The sequence below is a fragment of the Dermacentor variabilis genome, chromosome 7 (assembly GCF_050947875.1).
Source record: "Dermacentor variabilis isolate Ectoservices chromosome 7, ASM5094787v1, whole genome shotgun sequence".
NCBI classification, from domain to species: Eukaryota; Metazoa; Arthropoda; class Arachnida; order Ixodida; family Ixodidae; genus Dermacentor; species Dermacentor variabilis.
In genome coordinates, this window is record NC_134574.1 from 58122728 (window position 1) to 58140870 (window position 18143).

The 18143-nt window shown below is 48.9% G+C and overlaps 1 long non-coding RNA gene across 1 annotated transcript in view; it reads left to right on the top strand.

Annotated features, from left to right (window-relative positions):
* The first annotated feature begins 3234 nt into the window (after positions 1–3234).
* LOC142589060 (uncharacterized) overlaps positions 3235–18143 on the top strand; it is a 72181-nt gene continuing 57272 nt past the window's right edge. Inside the window, exon 1 of the long non-coding RNA XR_012829804.1 lies at positions 3235–3334. This is a non-coding gene — a long non-coding RNA (uncharacterized LOC142589060). The remainder of the gene's footprint in view (positions 3335–18143) is intronic.

Here is an 18143-nt window from a genome sequence, read left to right on the forward strand (position 1 = left end):
ACAGGAACGTTGTAGAAGAGAAGCTAGATAAAGCAGAAGAGTATTGGTCATCAATTACGCAAAGAAACATCTTAAAGGGCCCCTGAAACGGATCGTACAAATTTTGTAGACGCATAATGTACAGCTAATGTTAATCTTTCGAACCACAATTTGCGTGAAACGTCTCATATTAAGAGAGCTGCGCACGATTACAAGTTACCCTCCTCCACAGTCGTGCATTTTCTCCTCAACTCATTCGCTGAGTGATCGGGGCTAAGCTCCGCCTTCACTGGCTCTGCGTCATGATGGCACGTCTTGTCGTGCACTTCCGGTTCTCTAGGATCGAGCGCGTGGAGCCTCTCCAAACTCACCGCCAGTTGCTTGGCCGTCGACCCCAAGCGATAGCTATCAAAGCAGCGTGCGTTGCGAGCATTCTGTCGAAGCCGAACGTGTCTGGTATTCCGGTAACCACTGGCGAACTGGGGGTTTCGGCAGATGACTGTAGGCATAAACTCAAGCTGATGAAAGAATTTCAGCGTAGACGTACATGAGCGGCATCATCGGTCTGCACGCTCGAACCACTTGTCAGCGAAGAACTTAAGCAGATAAACAAAGTGCTAATACTGCTCTTACCAAGTGTGAAACATTTTAAACATTTATAAAAACAGCGTGTTGATGATTACACTCCTGCGAAAAATTTACACGAGCATCATAGAATACAGTTTGTTACTGCTACTGTGTATGGTTGAGCTTTGTGCCATCAGGTGACTGCACCGTGCAGACCATTTACATTTGCGCTTCTGCTCATCCCTTTAAACGGCCTAGTCTAGCGGCCAGGCTCTGCTGCTTGTGCTTGGTTTGACCTAATACAGGACTCACGAAACGCTATTGCGTTAGTAATCTTCCGGTGTAAAGCGACAGCCGAAAACGCGCAAATCCTGGCGCCGATCGGATAGCGGCAATCCGATGCGCTGCAGCCAGTGCGCTCGTCTGCTGCCTTGCAGAGGGACACGATGTCGCAGCTTGAGATATTTCCAGTCACTACGTTTGCAGCCCACAACGCAACAAAGTCGAATCATAGTGCTCGCGAAAAGACTGAGACCGACTCTGACCGCTGAGCTCTCGTCAAAATGGAGTACGTCCTAACACAAGCAGACGACGCTTGCTGTGTGCCTGAAGTACTTAAGTGTAGTGAGAGATTGTTCTTGTGCAATCTATTTCTGTTATTTTCTTTTTAAAGAAACAAATCAACAAACATTCCAACAATTACGAACATCATTGGTTCACCATAAAGGTGGAAAAATTATCGATGACACGCCCTAGGCAGCCAATCGGATAGCCCACCCTAAAGACGTCACATGAGTGATCTACGTCATATGGGTAGGGGCGGCTGAAAATTCCGCCGAGCAGTGGGCTGCGATCGGCGGGGATGTACTTATTTAAAACCTCTTGATAAATTACACGCTTTACGAGAAGCACAGAGATGCGTCAATTAATGATCAGAAGGACCTACTCTAATGACTCAGCACGTTTTTACAAAATCGTCAAAGTCGTTTCAGGGTCCCCTTAGGTGTTCGTCTGCCCATTAAGTAGAAATGTGGCATGCTACTGGTGTTTGTACAGTAAAAACTATTGTCTCAGTATCGAAAATCTGCATAGCCGCAACACCAATTATTTAGGAAGCAGAATAACGTACCACTGCGCGCGGACATGGACAGTCTCTGAATATACAATGATTAAGAGGACTACACTGACGTGGCTTACATGCCTCCTTAAAATGCAGAACCATTGCCTTTCTCTAAAAACTCAGGCACTGAGGAAGGGTCACTGTGCAGGTCTGGGAGAGTGCGCGCAAGGGATAGTAAACAGCTTTAGCTTGACGATTGCCTCTGGCGCTCAGGCCGTCGTAATTGGAACAGAAGCGCGCGATCCAACACCACTCATGCACGCAGGTGGAGGCAGTTGACTGAGCGAGGCGTGACCGCGCGTCCACTTAGCTTTGGCATTTTGAAACCCATGCGCGTTGAGCGTGTCTCTTAGAGAAATCATGGTGCCTTAGCTGTGCCTGCTCTATATTTAAGGCACTGTTAAATGAGATCTGAGCGTAACTTATAAGACGGTCACCTACAGCGGCCGAACGGAGGTTTCATTTATTTTTTTCGTACGACATAGCCATCAATAAGAAAATGCCTCTTTCGCTTCTTCGTCGGGCTCATAAAACACCGGGCAGACACCGACTGCGCTTGCCGTTCGATAGAGTTAAAGGATGCACCATCGCGGTCCACGCAGGCTGCCTCCGCCGCTTCCTCTGCGATTAACACGTTTGCTATAATACGATTCGCAGAAGGTCCGTCAAAAGGTGTGCTTAGTTTCTTTCGGCGCTGAAGGCCGCTGCATCGAGGCGGCCGTTGTACACTTCATTTTTACAGATGCCGCTGTGCATCCGTCTTCACAGCTGGGCCTTCCACGCTGAGTAACGCCGCAATGGTTACTTCCACAGCTCCTCCTTATACGCCACAGTCACCTGCTGGCGCAGCGAACATGACGCGTTCGCGAAATAGGAATGCTCATAGAGAAACGGGACGTGCACCTCACGCTGTCTCGCAGATACATGCGGCCTCAGCCGTCTATCCTTATGAGGCGATATCAATTTCGGCGCGTAAACAAGCCTAACACATAAGCGAAGAGGACCATGATGTTTTCATAACTGCCGGCACGCGACATAGCGACGAAAGAAAGAAAACAACTCAAATAATGTTACAAGACTAGTCGCTGTCTGCGTCACCAGTTCACAATTATTGCTGAAAAATAAATTTAAATGAAACTAACGCGTTTCAAGTACTATATCGTCCCTAAAGTACAAACAAAAATGATGGCGTGAGCTTCAGGCAGACAGCTGCTTGTTGAATGGCGCCCCTGGCGACACCCCATTCCGCTCTTTCTCCGAGAGACGTAATCCAGACGTGACAGCCACAGCGAACCGGTTCCTAAGCGAACCGTTACATAATACGGCCCCAGGTGTTTCCCAGGAATAACAGCATCAGGGCGCCACTTGTCGTTTAGATGTGTTTTTATACTCATCCGCAGTGCACCTGCATATATTTCCACATATGTTTCTGCATGCTGACATTTACAAATTACCTACTACAAAGGTTGTCATGAAAAAATAAACGTTGTTGCAACAATAGCATGTTAACAAAAATGCCCAATCACCCACTGCATCCCTGCAACTTATGTCTTGCAATGCGGCTTTGACATCAGTGGTCTTCTAGCCATGTATTCTGCAAGACTTGCACTCTTGGCCAGTTTGGTGGTCGCAACAGCAGGCACGTACACTCTGCAGGATCTAAAGCATGTAAGCATTTATTATTTACAGAAATATTACTCTACCTGTTTGGAAAGTTTCTTGAAACGTATATCGTCGGTCCTGTTCAAATATCGCAAAATGCTGACTTGGCTATGAAAACAATTTCCTGAGCGATATAACCACATTTTTGCAGCAATACAATGGAGTTTTGCTCTGATAAAAGCGCCTCTATTTTGGAGACCGCGCTCAGTTCTTGATTGTTTAGAGAGCTGTTAAGTTGCGGTGGGAACATCAAGATAACGGCAAAAAATAAGTTTACCCACAGAGGGTTAAAGAAAATGGCAGTTTCTGCCCAATGCAGGCTTCGAAAGGGATATCTGCATTTAGCGATACGCTTGAGCTCCTGGCTCGATGTTTTTACAATCCGCGTGGACAATATCGTGCGATTTAACAGGAGTACCAACTTCCACCGCGCAATAGGAACAATGCTTTGCGAGAGACCAGGAGCCTAGGACACTCGCATTGGGACAAAAGGCTACGGCCCCGTCACCGGCGTCGCGTTATCGGGCGCACTAGGGAGACCGACAAAGAGCTGTGCATTTGTCAGTTCCCAATGAAAGGGTAAGGTTGATTGAGCTTATAGTTTATTGTCCGCTCCAACCAGATCAATGATGCACTATAGTATGATGTGTACACAACTTCTCATCGGTAGCTCCAATGTGCCTGAGCACCAATGCCACCCTGAAGAGCAAGCACTCTTTGAGACCACCGCCGGGTGCGCAATGTGGTATTAGTGTGCGTGGGCCAAGCAGGAAGCGCGGCTGGTCGTTTCTGACGTTGGCATTCCTCGCAACTGGCCACATAACCTCGAACGGAACGAGCGAGACAGCGCCAAATGAAGTGGCACCGCATACGGTCGAACGTGCGGGATCTGCCGGGGTGTTTAGCAGGTGGTTCGTCACGAACCAACTGCCTAACATAAGAATGCACAACAGTGGAACGGGGATTTTTCGCTACTACGAGAAGCAAATTAGGGCTTTCGGGCTGGATATTGGGGCGGTTTGATGTTACTCTCGCCCACAAGATATTGCTGGGCGCCTGAGCGTATGACAAAACGGCCCTTCGCGCTCTCTGGAGGCGCACCCCTGTTGTCGATGCCTACGCCTCTGGGCATTCGCGTCTCTCCGGGACTGCCAGCGTGCATGTTTCCACTCTTCCTCCTTGCGCGTCGGCCGCATCCGAATGAAGCCAGGAGGTGCTCCTCTTGTGATTGGCGCGGTGGCGACTTCGACGGGCAAAACTATGTGAAGCGTGAGCTCGCGCGCACCACTGCAGTGGCTTTTATTGCGAAAGCAATACTGCTCACACTTTCGGCCCATCGGTGGTCGTGGCGCCTCCTTACACAGCTGCGCGTCACTTTACCGTGTGACATCACACCAGACCGAAAGACGGGGCCCCAGCTCTCGGCATCGATGGTGGAGGCGAAGCCTTGCGCGCCGCTGCTGCGGCGCTACCGAGTGAGGGCGCTCGCTGGTGTGACGTCGCGCTAGGAGGATAAATGGGGCCACAGCTCGGCTCCTCGCAGTGGTCGGCGCGCTGCCTTGCGCTATGTCGGATGATGTAGAGCCATGTGTTTAACAAAGGGCAACGATGTCCACATCATCAGCCGAACCAAGGCGCAGCCAACGGTATTGATTTCGCAATCTTCCAGGCTTAAGCAAGCGAAGCCTTCAGCCAATTTTTCGTAACGTCACCAGCGCGGACACATAGGGCCCGGTGAATAACGCCAGGTATTGTTATTTTTCTGCGCGGCGCCTTTTTGGTGGACGATCTTCGCTGCTTCTTTCTTTTTACGAACCGGGTTTCCTCTCGCAGAACGGCGTGGAGGAAAAGGAGACTGGCAAGACGAAAGTGAACTGCTGATTTCAGTTATACAAACCAAGTTGTGCCCGTCGAAGGCGCCACAGTGCCAATCGCAAGAGGGGCACTTCGCGGCTACATTCCCATATCGCCGGCGGGCAAGCACGAAGCGTGGAAACATGCACGTTTGCAATCCCGGAGGGGCGCGCACGCGCGCGGACTTCCGCCTCGACAACAGGGGTGCGCCGCTAGAAGGCGTAAATGGCCGGTTCGCCACGCGCTCGCGCCCCGCAATATTTCTTGGGCGATTGTATCATCCAAGAGGACGAACCGTGGGTCCCGTGGGATCTTTCAGTGAAGAAAGCCTACAGAGCGCGCAATGTTCATTGTCGACACGGAGAGGCCGGCCATACAAGTAGGGATGAAATTTTGCGACTGCCCAGTGGAGAGAAACGCAATACTACTCTGCAAATAGTACTAGCTTTCTGACAGCACATGATTGACGGATGCAACAACGTAGTCCATGCGCAGCTCTTGTTGGCCCAAGTCTGATGCGTAGTTGTTGTTGGGCCGAGACTATGTCGACGCCATGGCGACTGTCGACCATTCGCGCTTCTGCAGAAGCAACAAGGTCGAAATGGCCGAAGATTGGTGAAGTAGTTACAACGGCGATTAGTTGAGAGATTGCGTCAGCTTCTAGAGGACTCCAACAAAACGCAATATCTTGATTGAGAATGTCGATCAGAGGTCGTGCGAGGGCCGAAAAGCGTTTCGCGAAACGATGGAACTATGAGGAGAGCCCCACAGAACTAAGTTGCAGCCGTGTTCAGAAGTAGGGGGAACCGTTACCTTATTCGGTGGCTTGTTCATACCGCCCACCTTTTTTATAGATGGTGTCGTCAGTGCAGACGTTTGCATAAACAAGCAGGTTGAAAGCGTCGTCTGCAATGCCTTTTAACACGTACGCAACTTTGTCCGACTCAGACATGCGGTTGAGAACCTTACGGCGAATATCCAAGACGTCCTTAATGATGACGGCGTACGGCTCTGTAGACGCCTTAGGTCGAATCACCAGTTCTTCTTGGGCAACAAGCTTGTCACCAAATGCATTGGCCAATAGGTCGCGCATCTGCGACATTAAAGTGTCTCAGCTGGTAATACTATCGTCGTGCGTCTCGAACCATACCCGTGTTGTTGCACCAAGATAGAAGGAAAACTTTGTGATCATGAGAGTCGTGTCCCACCTATAGTCTGCGCTCACACCTTCGCAAAGGTTGATACACTCGCAAATGTGAACGTTAGTTTGGCCGGAGAACTGGCCAGGATCCCATGCAACAGGCATAAGTATATACATGGGAGGCACGGGAGGTGCGAGGGGCGAATACGGTGCTCCTACACCGAGACGAGATCCAAGACGAGATCTTGGAGTCAAATTCCTGATTAATAAGAATATAGCTGCTAACATACAGGAATTCTATAGCATTAACGAGAGGGTGACATGTCTTGTTGTGAAACTTAATAAGAGGTACAAAATGAAGGTTGTACAGGTATACGCCACTACATCCAGTCATAATGACCAGGAAGTCGAAAGCTTCTATGAAGACGTGCAATCGGCGATGGGTAGATTGAAAACAAAATACACCAGAGTGATGGGCGATTTCAATGCAAAGGTAGGCAAGAAGCAGGCTGGAGACAAGGCAGTGGGGGAATATGGGATAGGCACTAGGAATAGCAAGGGAGAGTTATTAGTAGAGTTCGCGGAACAGAATAATATGCGGATAATGAATACCTTCTTCCGCAAGCGGGATAGCCGGAAGTGGACGTGGAGGAGCCCAAACGGCGAGACTAGAAATGAAATAGATTTCATACTCTGCGCTAACCCTGGCATCATACAAGGTGTGGACGTGCTCGGTACGGTGCGCTGCAGTGACCATAGGATGGTAAGAACTCGATTTAGCCTAGACCTGAGGAGGGAACGGAAGAAACTGGTACATAAGAAGCCGATCAATGAGTTAGCAGTCAGAGGGAAAATAGAGGAATTCCAGATCAAGCTACAGAACAGGTATTCGGCTTCAACTCGGGACGAGGACCTTAGTGTTGAAGCAATGAACGAAAATCTTGTTGGCATCATTAGGGAGTGTGCAATAGAAGTCGGCGGTAACTCCGTTAGACAGGATACCAGTAAGCTATCGCAGGAGACGGAAGATCTGATCAAGAACCGCCAATGTATGAAAGCCTCTAACCCTACATCTAGAATAGAACTGGCAGAACTTTCGAAGTTAATCAACAAGCGCAAGACAGCTGACATAAGGAAGTATAATATGGATATAATTGAACCAGCTCTCAGGAATGGAGGAAGCCTAAAAGCAGTGAATAAGAAACTAGGAATTGGCAAGAATCAGATGTATGCGTTAAGAGACAAAGCCGGCAATATCATTACTAATATGGATGAGGTAGTTCAAGTGGCTGAGGAGTTCTATAGAGATTTATACAGTACGAGTGGCACCCACGACGATAATGGAAGGGAGAATAGTCTAGAGGAATTCAAAATCCCACAAGTAACGCCGGAAGAAGTAAGGAAAGCCTTGAGAGCTATGCAAAGGGGGAAGGCAGTTGGGGAGGATCAGGTAACAGCAAATTTGTTGAAGGACGGTGGACAGATTCTTCTAGAAAACTGGCCACCCTGTATACGCAAGGCCTCATGACCTCGAGCGTACGGGCATCTTGGAAGAACGCTATTATAATCCAAATCCATCATAAAGGGGACACCAAAGACTTGAAAAAATTATAAACGGATCAGCTTACTATCTGTTGCCTACAATGTATTTACTAAGGTAATTGCAAATAGAATCAGGGAACACCTTAGACTTCCGTCAACCAAAGGACCAGGCAGGATTCCGTAACGGCTACTCAACAATAGACCACATTCACACTATCAAGCAGGTGATAGAGAAATGTGCGGAATATAACCAACCATTATATATAGCTTTCATTGATTACGAGAAAGCGTTTGATTCAGTCGAAACTTCAGCAGTCATGTAGGCATTGCGGAATCAGGGTGTAGACGAGCCGTATGTAAAAATACTGAAAGATATCTATAGCGGCTCCACAGCCACTTTTGTACTCCATAAAGAAAGCAACAGAATCCCAATAAAGAAAGGCGTCAGGCAGGGAGATACGATCTCTCCAATGCTATTCACATCGTGTTTACAGGAAGTATTCATAGACCTGCATTGGGAAGAATTGGGGATAAGAGTAAATGGAGAATACCTTAGTAACTTGCGCTTCGCTGATGATATTGCCTTGCTTACTAACTCAGGGGACCAACTGTAATGCATGCTCACTGACCTGGAGAGGCAAAGAGGCAAAGCAGAAGGGTGGGACTAAAAATCAATCTGCAGAAAACTAAAGTAATGTTTAACAGTCTCGGAAGGGAACAGCAGTTTACGATAGGTAGCGAGGCGCTGGAAGTGGTAAGGAAAAACATCTACATAGGGCAGGTAGTTACGGCGGATCCGGATCATGACAGTGAAATATTCAGAAGAATAAGAATGGGCTGGGGTGCGTTTGGCCGGCATTCTCAGATCATGAACAGCAGGTTGCCATTATCCCTCAAGAGGAAAGTGTATAACAGCTGTATCTTACCAGTACTCACGTATGGGGCAGAAACCTAGAGGCTTACAAAAGGGGTTATTCCTAAATTGAGGACGACGCAACGAGCTATGGAAAGAAGAATGATAGGTGTAACGTTGAGGGATAAGAAAAGTGCAGGTTGGGTGAGGGAACAAACGCGCGTTAAAGACATCTTAGTTGAAATCAAGAAAAAGAAATGGGGGCATGGGCAGGACATGTAAGGAGGAGGGAAGATAACCGATGGTCATTAAGGGTTACGGACTGGATTCCAAGGGAAGGGAAGCGTAGCAGGGGGCGACAGAAAATTGGGTGGGCAGATGAGATTAGGAAGTTTGGAGGGACAACATGGCCACAATTAGTACATGACCGGCGTAGTGGGAGTTGTATGGGAGAGGCCTTTGCCCTGCAGTTGGCGTAACCAGGCAAATGATCATGGTGATACACAGCTTCGCTGGTCATCCTTCTTCACAGAGTGGGAGGGGAATGAGTTTTTCTCATTTTTTTCTCTCTCTTTTACCTATCACTTTACCCCTCCTCCGGTGCAGGGTATCCAACTAGATAAAAATAGTGTCTGGTTAAGCTCCCTGTCTTTCGTTTCGCCTTTCTCGCTCTATCTCAATAGCTGGCCCCAGTGCCTCGGCCTAGTCCCAAGCACCATTCATTACCCGACATTTAGTTGATACGAAACAACTTAATGGGCATCAGCAGCAAGCCAAGCGATTGGCGGCACCATATGAAAAATCGCTCGAAGCAAGACAGAGGCCGATGCCTACACCAAACTGCTTAAGTAATGTTTGTCATTGCCTCTAATGGAGATATCAAAGTGGAAAGCTTGGCTCATTTATATGTGTGTGTTTGTGTATGCGTAGCGAGAACAGAACTTTCGTGTGCATCTAGTAGTTGGACACCTACAGTATTCTTGTGTCGTTCACCCTTACCTGTTTCATATTGTTGGGTGTGGAAAGACACAGACAGAAGAGGCTATTTACAGGCTATTTACACTGGAGCCGTGCAGCCAGGACGACACTCGCTCGCACCAAGCACACCGACCAAATTGATCGTCGTTCTCGCGGCGGCTCATTTATTGAGCATCGCTTGATGATAGCGTAATACTACCCTCCCGGCGGTAAAATCACCGTCACGGTGCTGTTATATATCCAAGGCGCGTGGGGAATTGTAGGGCTTGAGTCGGGCGACGTGGACAATGTGACTGGTTGTCACAGTGGAGGACGTAGTGGGCGTGGCTAGAACGACTTCATAGGTGACATTGGTCACCTTGCGGAGCACGCGATATGGTCCTGTGTAACAAGAAAGGAGGTTTTCACATAGGCCAACTTTACGCGAAAGTGACCAAAGCAACACGAGGCTGCCTGGCACAAGATGGACATCACGGTGACGGAGGTCGTAGCGTTGCTTCTGCTTGTTTTGAGACTCTTGTAGACGAGCGCGCGCAAGTTGGCGAGCGTGGTCAGCATGGGCGATTGCATCATGGGCGTAATCACTAGTTGAAGCTGTGGCGGACGGGAGCGCAGTGTCCAGTGGTAGCGCTGGTTCGCGGCCATACAAGAGGTAAAACGGGGAAAAGCCAGCAGTTTCGACACGGGAAGAGTTGTAAGCAAAGGTAATGTAACGTAGAGCCAGGTCCCCGTCACGGTGGTCGTCGGAAACGTATTTGGATAGCATGTCTGTAAGGGTTCGGTTTAAGCGCTCAGGGAGGCCGTTCGTTTGGGGATGGTAGGAGGTGGCAAATTTATGCCGTATTGAGCAGGCACGAATAATGTCGTCGATGACTTTGGCCAAAAACGTACGGCCATGGTCTGTAAGCAATTGACGCGGAGCACCATGCATCAAAATAATATCATGTAGGAGCAAGTCTGCAACATCAGTTGCGCAACTCGTCGGAAGAGCACGGGTTACGGCGTACCGGGCCGCGTAGACCACCACGACTGCAACCCACTTGTTCCCTGATGTAGATTCCGGAAATGGGCCGAGAAGCCTTAAGCCGACACGACGAAAGGGCTCGGCCGGGATGTCGAGCGGCTGCAGGTAACCAGCGGGGAGCTGGGAAGGCTTCTTGCGTCATTGGCAAACTTCACAATCGGCGACGTAACGTCGTACGGAACGGGCAAGACTCAGCCAGAAAAAACGGCGACGTACATGGTCATAGGTTCTAGATACGCCGAGATGTCCTGCCATTTGTGCGTCGTGGAGCTCTTCTATAACGGTGGAGCGGAGGTGTTTAGGTATTACAAGTAGGAACTCGGAGCCGTCCGGATGAAGGTTACGACAGTACAGAGTACCGTCGCGGAGGACGAAGAGGCGTAGAGTAGCATCGGCCGGAGAGTGCTCAAAACGGTCTATGAGCGCTCTGATGTAGGCGTCATGGCGTTGCTCGCCGGCAAAATGAAGCAGCTGTGATACAGAGAATACGCAAGAAGCACTGGCAATATTAGAGGAGTCAGAGTCGTCAACAGGGTAACGCGAGAACCTGTCAGCGTCTTGGTGCAGGCGGCCAGACTTGTACACCACGGAATATGAAAATTCTTGTAGCCTCAAAGCACATTGACCAAGCCTGCCTGTAGAATCTTTTAGCGAAGATAGCCAGCAGAGAGCATGATGGTCAGTGACTACGGAAAAAGGGCGACCGTAAAGGTTAGGAAGGAACTTCGCAACTGCCCAGACAACAGCAAGGCATTCTCGTTCCGTAATGGAATAGTTGCGCTCCGATGGTGCTAGGAGGCGGCTTGCATAAGCAATAACGCGATCCTGGCCACGCTGACGCTAGGCTACGACGGCACCTACGCCATGACCGCTGGCATCTGTACGCAATTCTGTAGGGGCATCAGGGTTGAAGTGGGCGAGAATGGGTGGTGAGTTTAGAAGAATGACGAGACGAGAGAAGGCGGCGGCCTCTACAGTGCCCCACAAGAATTGTACGCCTTCCTTCAAAAGAATAGTTAGAAGTCTAGATATTGTCGCAAAATCTGGAACAAAACGACGAAAGTACGAGCACAGCCCTACAAAGCTTCGAACGTCTGCGGCTGCCTTCGGAATCGGAAGCTCTCTGACACTGCGAGTTTTATCGGGATCAGGCTGTACTCTGGAAGCGTCAACGAGATGTCCCAGTAGAGTAATTTGCCGGTGGCCAAAACGACATTTGGACGAGTTAAGTTGTAGCTTCCCCTATAGAAATACATCAAGTACAGTTGTGAGGCGTTCAATGTGAGTGTCGAATGTTGGCGAGAAGACGATGACGTCGTCAACGTAGCAGAGGGATGTGGACCATTTAAAACCTTGGAGCAAGGAGTCCATCATATGCTCGAAGGTGGCAGGGGCGTTGCATAATCCAAATGGCATTATTTTAAACTGGTATAGGCCATCAGGTGTGATGAACGCGGTTTTTTCTCTGTCCATATCGTCAACAGCAATCTTCCAGTATCCCGAACGAAGATCAATAGACGATAAATAGCTGGAACCGTGCAGCCAGTCAAGGGCGTCGTCTATACGTGGGAGCGGGTAGACGTCCTTCTTAGTAATGTTGTTCAGATGACGGTAGTATACACAGAAGCGCCACGTGCCGTCCTCCTTCTTAACCAACACCACAGGTGACGCCCAGGGACTCGAAGAAGGCTCAATCGTGTTTTATCGAGTATTTTGTTGACTTCGTTTTGAATTACTCGGCGTTCCGACACAGAAACTCGATACGGTCGTCGATTACTTACTGGCATAGCATCGCCAGTAAGTATCCGATGCTTGACCGCTAGCGTCTGGCCTAAAGGGCGATCGTGGAAGTCGAAAATATCGCGGTGCACGATAACACTTGGTGAAGGTCTTAGGCCTGCACAGAAGACAGGTCCGTCGCAAACATTTTCTTTATATTGGGATCGGCACCCGAGGCTGGCGCGAGCGGCATGCTAAGCTCGCGAAAACCATCGGTCGATAACGCTGCCACGTATTGATCGCCGAGACAATCAATGGTGGCAAGGCAAATACCTTGCTGTAGAATTTGCTTTGCCAATCCAAAGTTAGACAGGCATGCGAGTGCGGTTTCCAGTAATATTAGGTATACTGTGAGGCACTGCAACATCATACCTTATTGGAATGTCGGACAGAGGAGTGACGAGGTACTCGCCATCAGGAACTAGTTGGAAAGACAACAGTTTAATGTAGGCTATTGACTTTGGCTGCAGGCGAAGAAAGCCGGTGGGACGTAAGCGGCAGTGGGGTGCGTCAGAAGGTTCAGCGAGCATCGGCAACTCAAGGCGAAGGGTACTGGAAGAGCAGTCAATAAGAGCAGAATGTGCGGAGAGAAAATCGAGGCCGAGAGTGAGGTCGTGGGGGCAATGAACAATTACGGTGAAGAGGACAGGAGTGTGGCGGCCGGCGATGCTGACTCGTCCCGTACACATGCCGATGATAGGCACAGTACCGCCATCCGCAACGCGGACGACTCGTGCCGACGCTGCGGTGAGGATCTTGTTCAGTCGTCGTCGGAAGGCAGCACTCATAATTGAAAGATGTGCTCGTGCATCGATGAGTGCCGTGACAGGATAGCCGTCATCGTCAACGTCAAGAAGGTTTCGGTTCGTGGGTAACGTGAGCAGAGGATTTGAAGGCAGGGTCGACACGTAGCTTCACCTCGAGAAGCTGCAGTGCCTAGTTTTCCGGCTGGATCTGGGAGGCGATAGGCGGCGAAGAGAAACCACGGGGTTGGGAAGAACACGACTGATGGCGTCGAGGTGAGGGCGAGCGGCTGTACCGAAGGTTCGTAGCAGGAGCATCAGCGGCAGTGGATTCATGGCGGGTGGCATAGGGAACGGAAGGTCCAAACGTGCGGGAATAAGCGGCGGTGTATGTCCGATGAGGTGGTGGCCATCGGTTGCGGCAGTGACGAGCCACGTGGCCGATGCGACAGCAGTGGAAGCACATCGGCCGGTCATCAGAGGTACGCCAATCGGAAGGGTTGCGGCGAGATGAGGCGGAAAAGGACTGCCGGGGATGAGGAGGGCCGCTAGAGAACTGGGAACGCTGGGTTGAGACGTGGAACACACGGAGTTCAGACCCATGTTCTCAAATTCCTGTCGGACGACGGCCTGGATCATCGCAGTGGTGGTTGCTGGCGGATCGGGAAGCGTCATGGACAAAGGTGGTGAACAGGTGGCCTCGAGTTCGCGGCGAACAATGTGGGTGACGTCGTCACAGGTGGTGGTCTGACGTTGTCGACCCTCACATGCCGACGTAGCAGCAGTGTTGGGTAGCCATGTGATGTGGTGTGTGGCTCGTGGTCGTGGTGCCGTCGTGGTCGTAAAATCGCCGTTATTACAGATTCGTCTTCCGACACTCGACATGTCGCCGTCGTACAGTCTTCATGCATTGGCAGCCACACCGCAGTAATGATGCAGTCGTGGCGTTTCAATCGTAGTCATTCAAGATTTATGATGTCACTCTCGTCTTGCTTTCATCGTCACACCTTATACTCCGACCCAGTGGTCTAAGTCGTGCTGCCATCGTGGTCATTTCGTCGTCGTCATTTCAGCTTTGTTATCGGACTTTCGGAGTGCCGTAGGCATCATGCTATTGTGATCACGGAGTCGTCATGCCGTCGTCGTCACGCTATCTTCTTATCATTGTCATACTTCTGTAATGTCATCTCATTGCAGCCATATGGTCGTTGTCATACCGCATTCGTTGTTCCGCTGTCGTCAATCTTTCTTTATTATATTCAAATCACATTGTTGTCATTAAATCGTGATTATGCCACCATTGTCATGCCGTCATCGTCAGACAGTCGCTATGACGCCTGCATTGCCAGACGATCATCCTAATCCCGTCATAGTCGTCTAGAATATAGACTGCTGCTTTATCACTGGACCGTTCTAATGCCGTCCTTCTCACGCCATCGTCGTCCCACATGTGACGACGATGGTTTTGTGATAGAGTTACCGTAACGCCATTGTCATCATACACATTTCACCATCCCATTATCCTCATGTTTTCATGCCATCGTACTCACTGCATTGTTGTCATGCATTCGTTGTTATACGGTCGTCGGGATGCAATCGCAGTCGTACTCTAGTCTTCATTGCAGCTGTGCCATACGACTCGTGTCACACCATCATCGTCATACCGTTACTATCATGCCATCACCATCACGCTGTCGTTTTCCTGTTTTCATTACTTCAGTTGTGTCATGCCATTGTCATCGTGCCGTCAGCGTCGCACAATATTCGTCGACCCAATGACACCACTACTTGTTCATCATTGTGTTGTAATCGTGCAGTTGACATTGGATCGTGCTTATGTCACCGTCCTGATGCCATTGTTGTCAGTGCCTCGTAGTCACTGACTCAACCTTCCTCCATTGTCATGCTATGTTGGTTGTGCTACCAATATTATTCCAACTTATCAATCTGGATGTCATCATACAATAGTCGTCATAGAGTCAACACCACCTGACTGCCGTCATGTCGTCGTCATCACCTATCGACATCTGACGACCACCACGTCGTAGTGACACTCGTTTGCCCTTCGATCGATATCATTCTTTCTAATTAATTCCATCATAACCGCGTCGGCATCAAACATTCGTCCTCATGCCTCCACAATTAAGGGCAACTTTAAGAAGTGAGTACCATAAAAAGGTGCAGCGGTGCCGTAGAAGTAGAACACCGGCCTCGAGTGTCGGTGGCTCGAATCCCGGTGCCGCGCAATTTTCCACCGGATTTTAAAAAATCCGCGTGTTGATAAACTTGCATAAAGAGGCCTGGAGTCGGCCTGATCCCGCTGATCAGAACTGGTAGCGTACTCCCTCACCAGAGCAGGATTGGCCACCCTGGTGCAGTACGTGGCCACAACCTCCTATATGAACAGAACAATCAAACGCCGGCCCTCAATCCCAGCAGCTGCAAAGCAACTGACCACGGAGGCGGTCAGACCTGCGATGCAGCAGAGGGTGCTAGGAATCCCTGGCTCCGGACAGGCTGCCATTGGAATATGAACCTGGCAACGTTTAACGCTAGAACGTTATCTAGTGAGGCGAGTCTAGCAGTGTTATTGGTGTTAGATTAGTAATTGGATATAATAGGGCTCAATGAGGTTAGGAGGACAAAAGAAGTATATACAGTGCTAAAAAGCGGGCACGTACTGTGCTACCGGGGCTTAACGGAGAGACGAGAACGAGGAGTCGGATTCCTGATTAATAAGGAAATAGCTGGTAACATACAGCAATTCTATATCATTAACGAGAGGGTGGCAGGTCTTGTTGTGAAACTTAATAAGAGGTAGAAACTGAAGGTGGTACAAGTCGATGCCCCTACATGCAGTCATGATGACCAGGAAGTCGAAAGCTTTTATGAGGACGTGGAATCGGCGATGGGTAAAGTCAAAACAAATACACTATACTGATGGGCGACTTCAATGCCAGGGCAGGCAAGAAGCAGGCTGGAGACAAGTCAGTGGGGGAATATGGCATAGGCTCTAGTAATAGCAGAGGAGAGTTATTAGTAGAGTTTGCAGAACAGAATAATATGCGGATAATGAATACCTTTTTCCGCAAGCGGGTTAGCCGAAAGTGGACGTGGAGGAGCCCGAATGGTGAGACTAGAAATGAGATCGACTTCATACTCTGCGCGAACCCTGGCATCATACAAGATGTAGACGTGCTCGGCAAGGTACGCTGCACTGACCATAGGATGGTAAGAACTCGAATTAGCCTAGACGTTAGGAGGGAACGGAAGAAACAGGTACATAAAAAGCCGGTCAACGAGATAGCGGTATGAGGGAAAATAGAGGAATTCAAGATCAAGCTACAGAACAGGTATTCGGCTTTAACTCAGGAATAGGACCTTAGTGTTAAAGCAATGAACGACAATCTTGTGAGCATCATTACGGAGTGTGCAATAGATGTCGGTGGTAACTCCGCATGCAGGATACCAGTACGCTATCGCAGGAGACGACAGATCTGATAAACAAACGCCAATGTATGAAAGCCTCTTACTCTACAGCTAGAAGAGAACTGACAGAACTTTCGAAATTAATCAACAAGCGTTAAACAGATAACATAAGGAAATATAATTTGGATAGAATTGAACATGCCCTCAGGAATGGAGGAAGCCTAAAAGCAGTGACGAAACTATGGATTGGCAAGAATCAGATGTATGCGTTAAGAGACAGAGCCGTCAATATCATTACTAATATGGATGAGATAGTTCAAGGGGCTGAGGAGTTCTATAGAGATTTATACAATGCCAGTGGCACCCACGACGATAATGGAAGAGAGAATAGTCTAGAAGAATTCGAAATCCCACAGGTAACGCCGGAAGAAGTAAACAAAGCGCTATGAAAGTAAAGGAGCGATGCAAAGGGGGGAGGCAGCTGCGGAAAACAGGCAACATCAGATTTGTTGAAGGATGGTGGACAGATTGTTCTAGAGAAACTGGCCACCCTTTATACGCAATGCCTCATGACCTCGAGCGTACTGGAATCTTGGAAGAATGCTAGCATAATCCGTTTCTAAAAGAAAGGGGATGCCAAAGACTTGAAAAATTATAGACCGATCAGCTTACTGTCAGTTGCCTACAAACTTTTTACTAAGGTAATCGCAAATAGTATCACGCACACCTTAGACTTCTGTCAAGCAAAGGACCAGGCAGGATTCCGTAAAGGCTACTCAACAATATGGCATATTCTCACTATCAATCAGGTCGTAGAGAAATGTGCAGAATATAACCAACCCTTATATATAGCTTTCATCGATTACGAGAAAGCGTTTGATTCTGCCGAAACGTCAGCAGTCATGGAGGCATTGCGGAATGAGTCTATAGAGGAGCCGTATGTAAAAATACTGATTGATATATATAGCGGCTCCACAGCCACCGTAGTCCTCCATAAAGAAAGCAACAAAATCCCAATAAAGAAAGGCGTCAAGCAGGGAGATACGATCTCCAATGCTATTCATGGGGTGTTTACAGGAGGTATTCAGAGACCTGGATTGGGAAGAATTGGGGATAAGAGTAAATGGAGAATACCTTAGTAACTTGCGATTCGCTGATGATAGTGCCTTGTTTAGTAACACAGGGGACCAATTGCAATGCATGCTCACTCACCTGGATAGGCAAAGCAGAAGGGTGGGTCTAAAGGTTAATTTGCAGAAAACTAAAGTAATGTTTAACAGTCTCGGAAGAGAACAGCAATTTACGATAGGTAGCAAGGGACTGGAAGTGGTAAGGGAAAACATCTACTTAGGGCAGGTAGTTATTGCGGATCCGGGTCATGAGACGGAAATAATCAGAATAATAAGGATGCGCTGGGGTGCGTTTGGCAGGTGTTCTCAGATCGTGAACAGCAGGTTGCCATTATCCTCAAG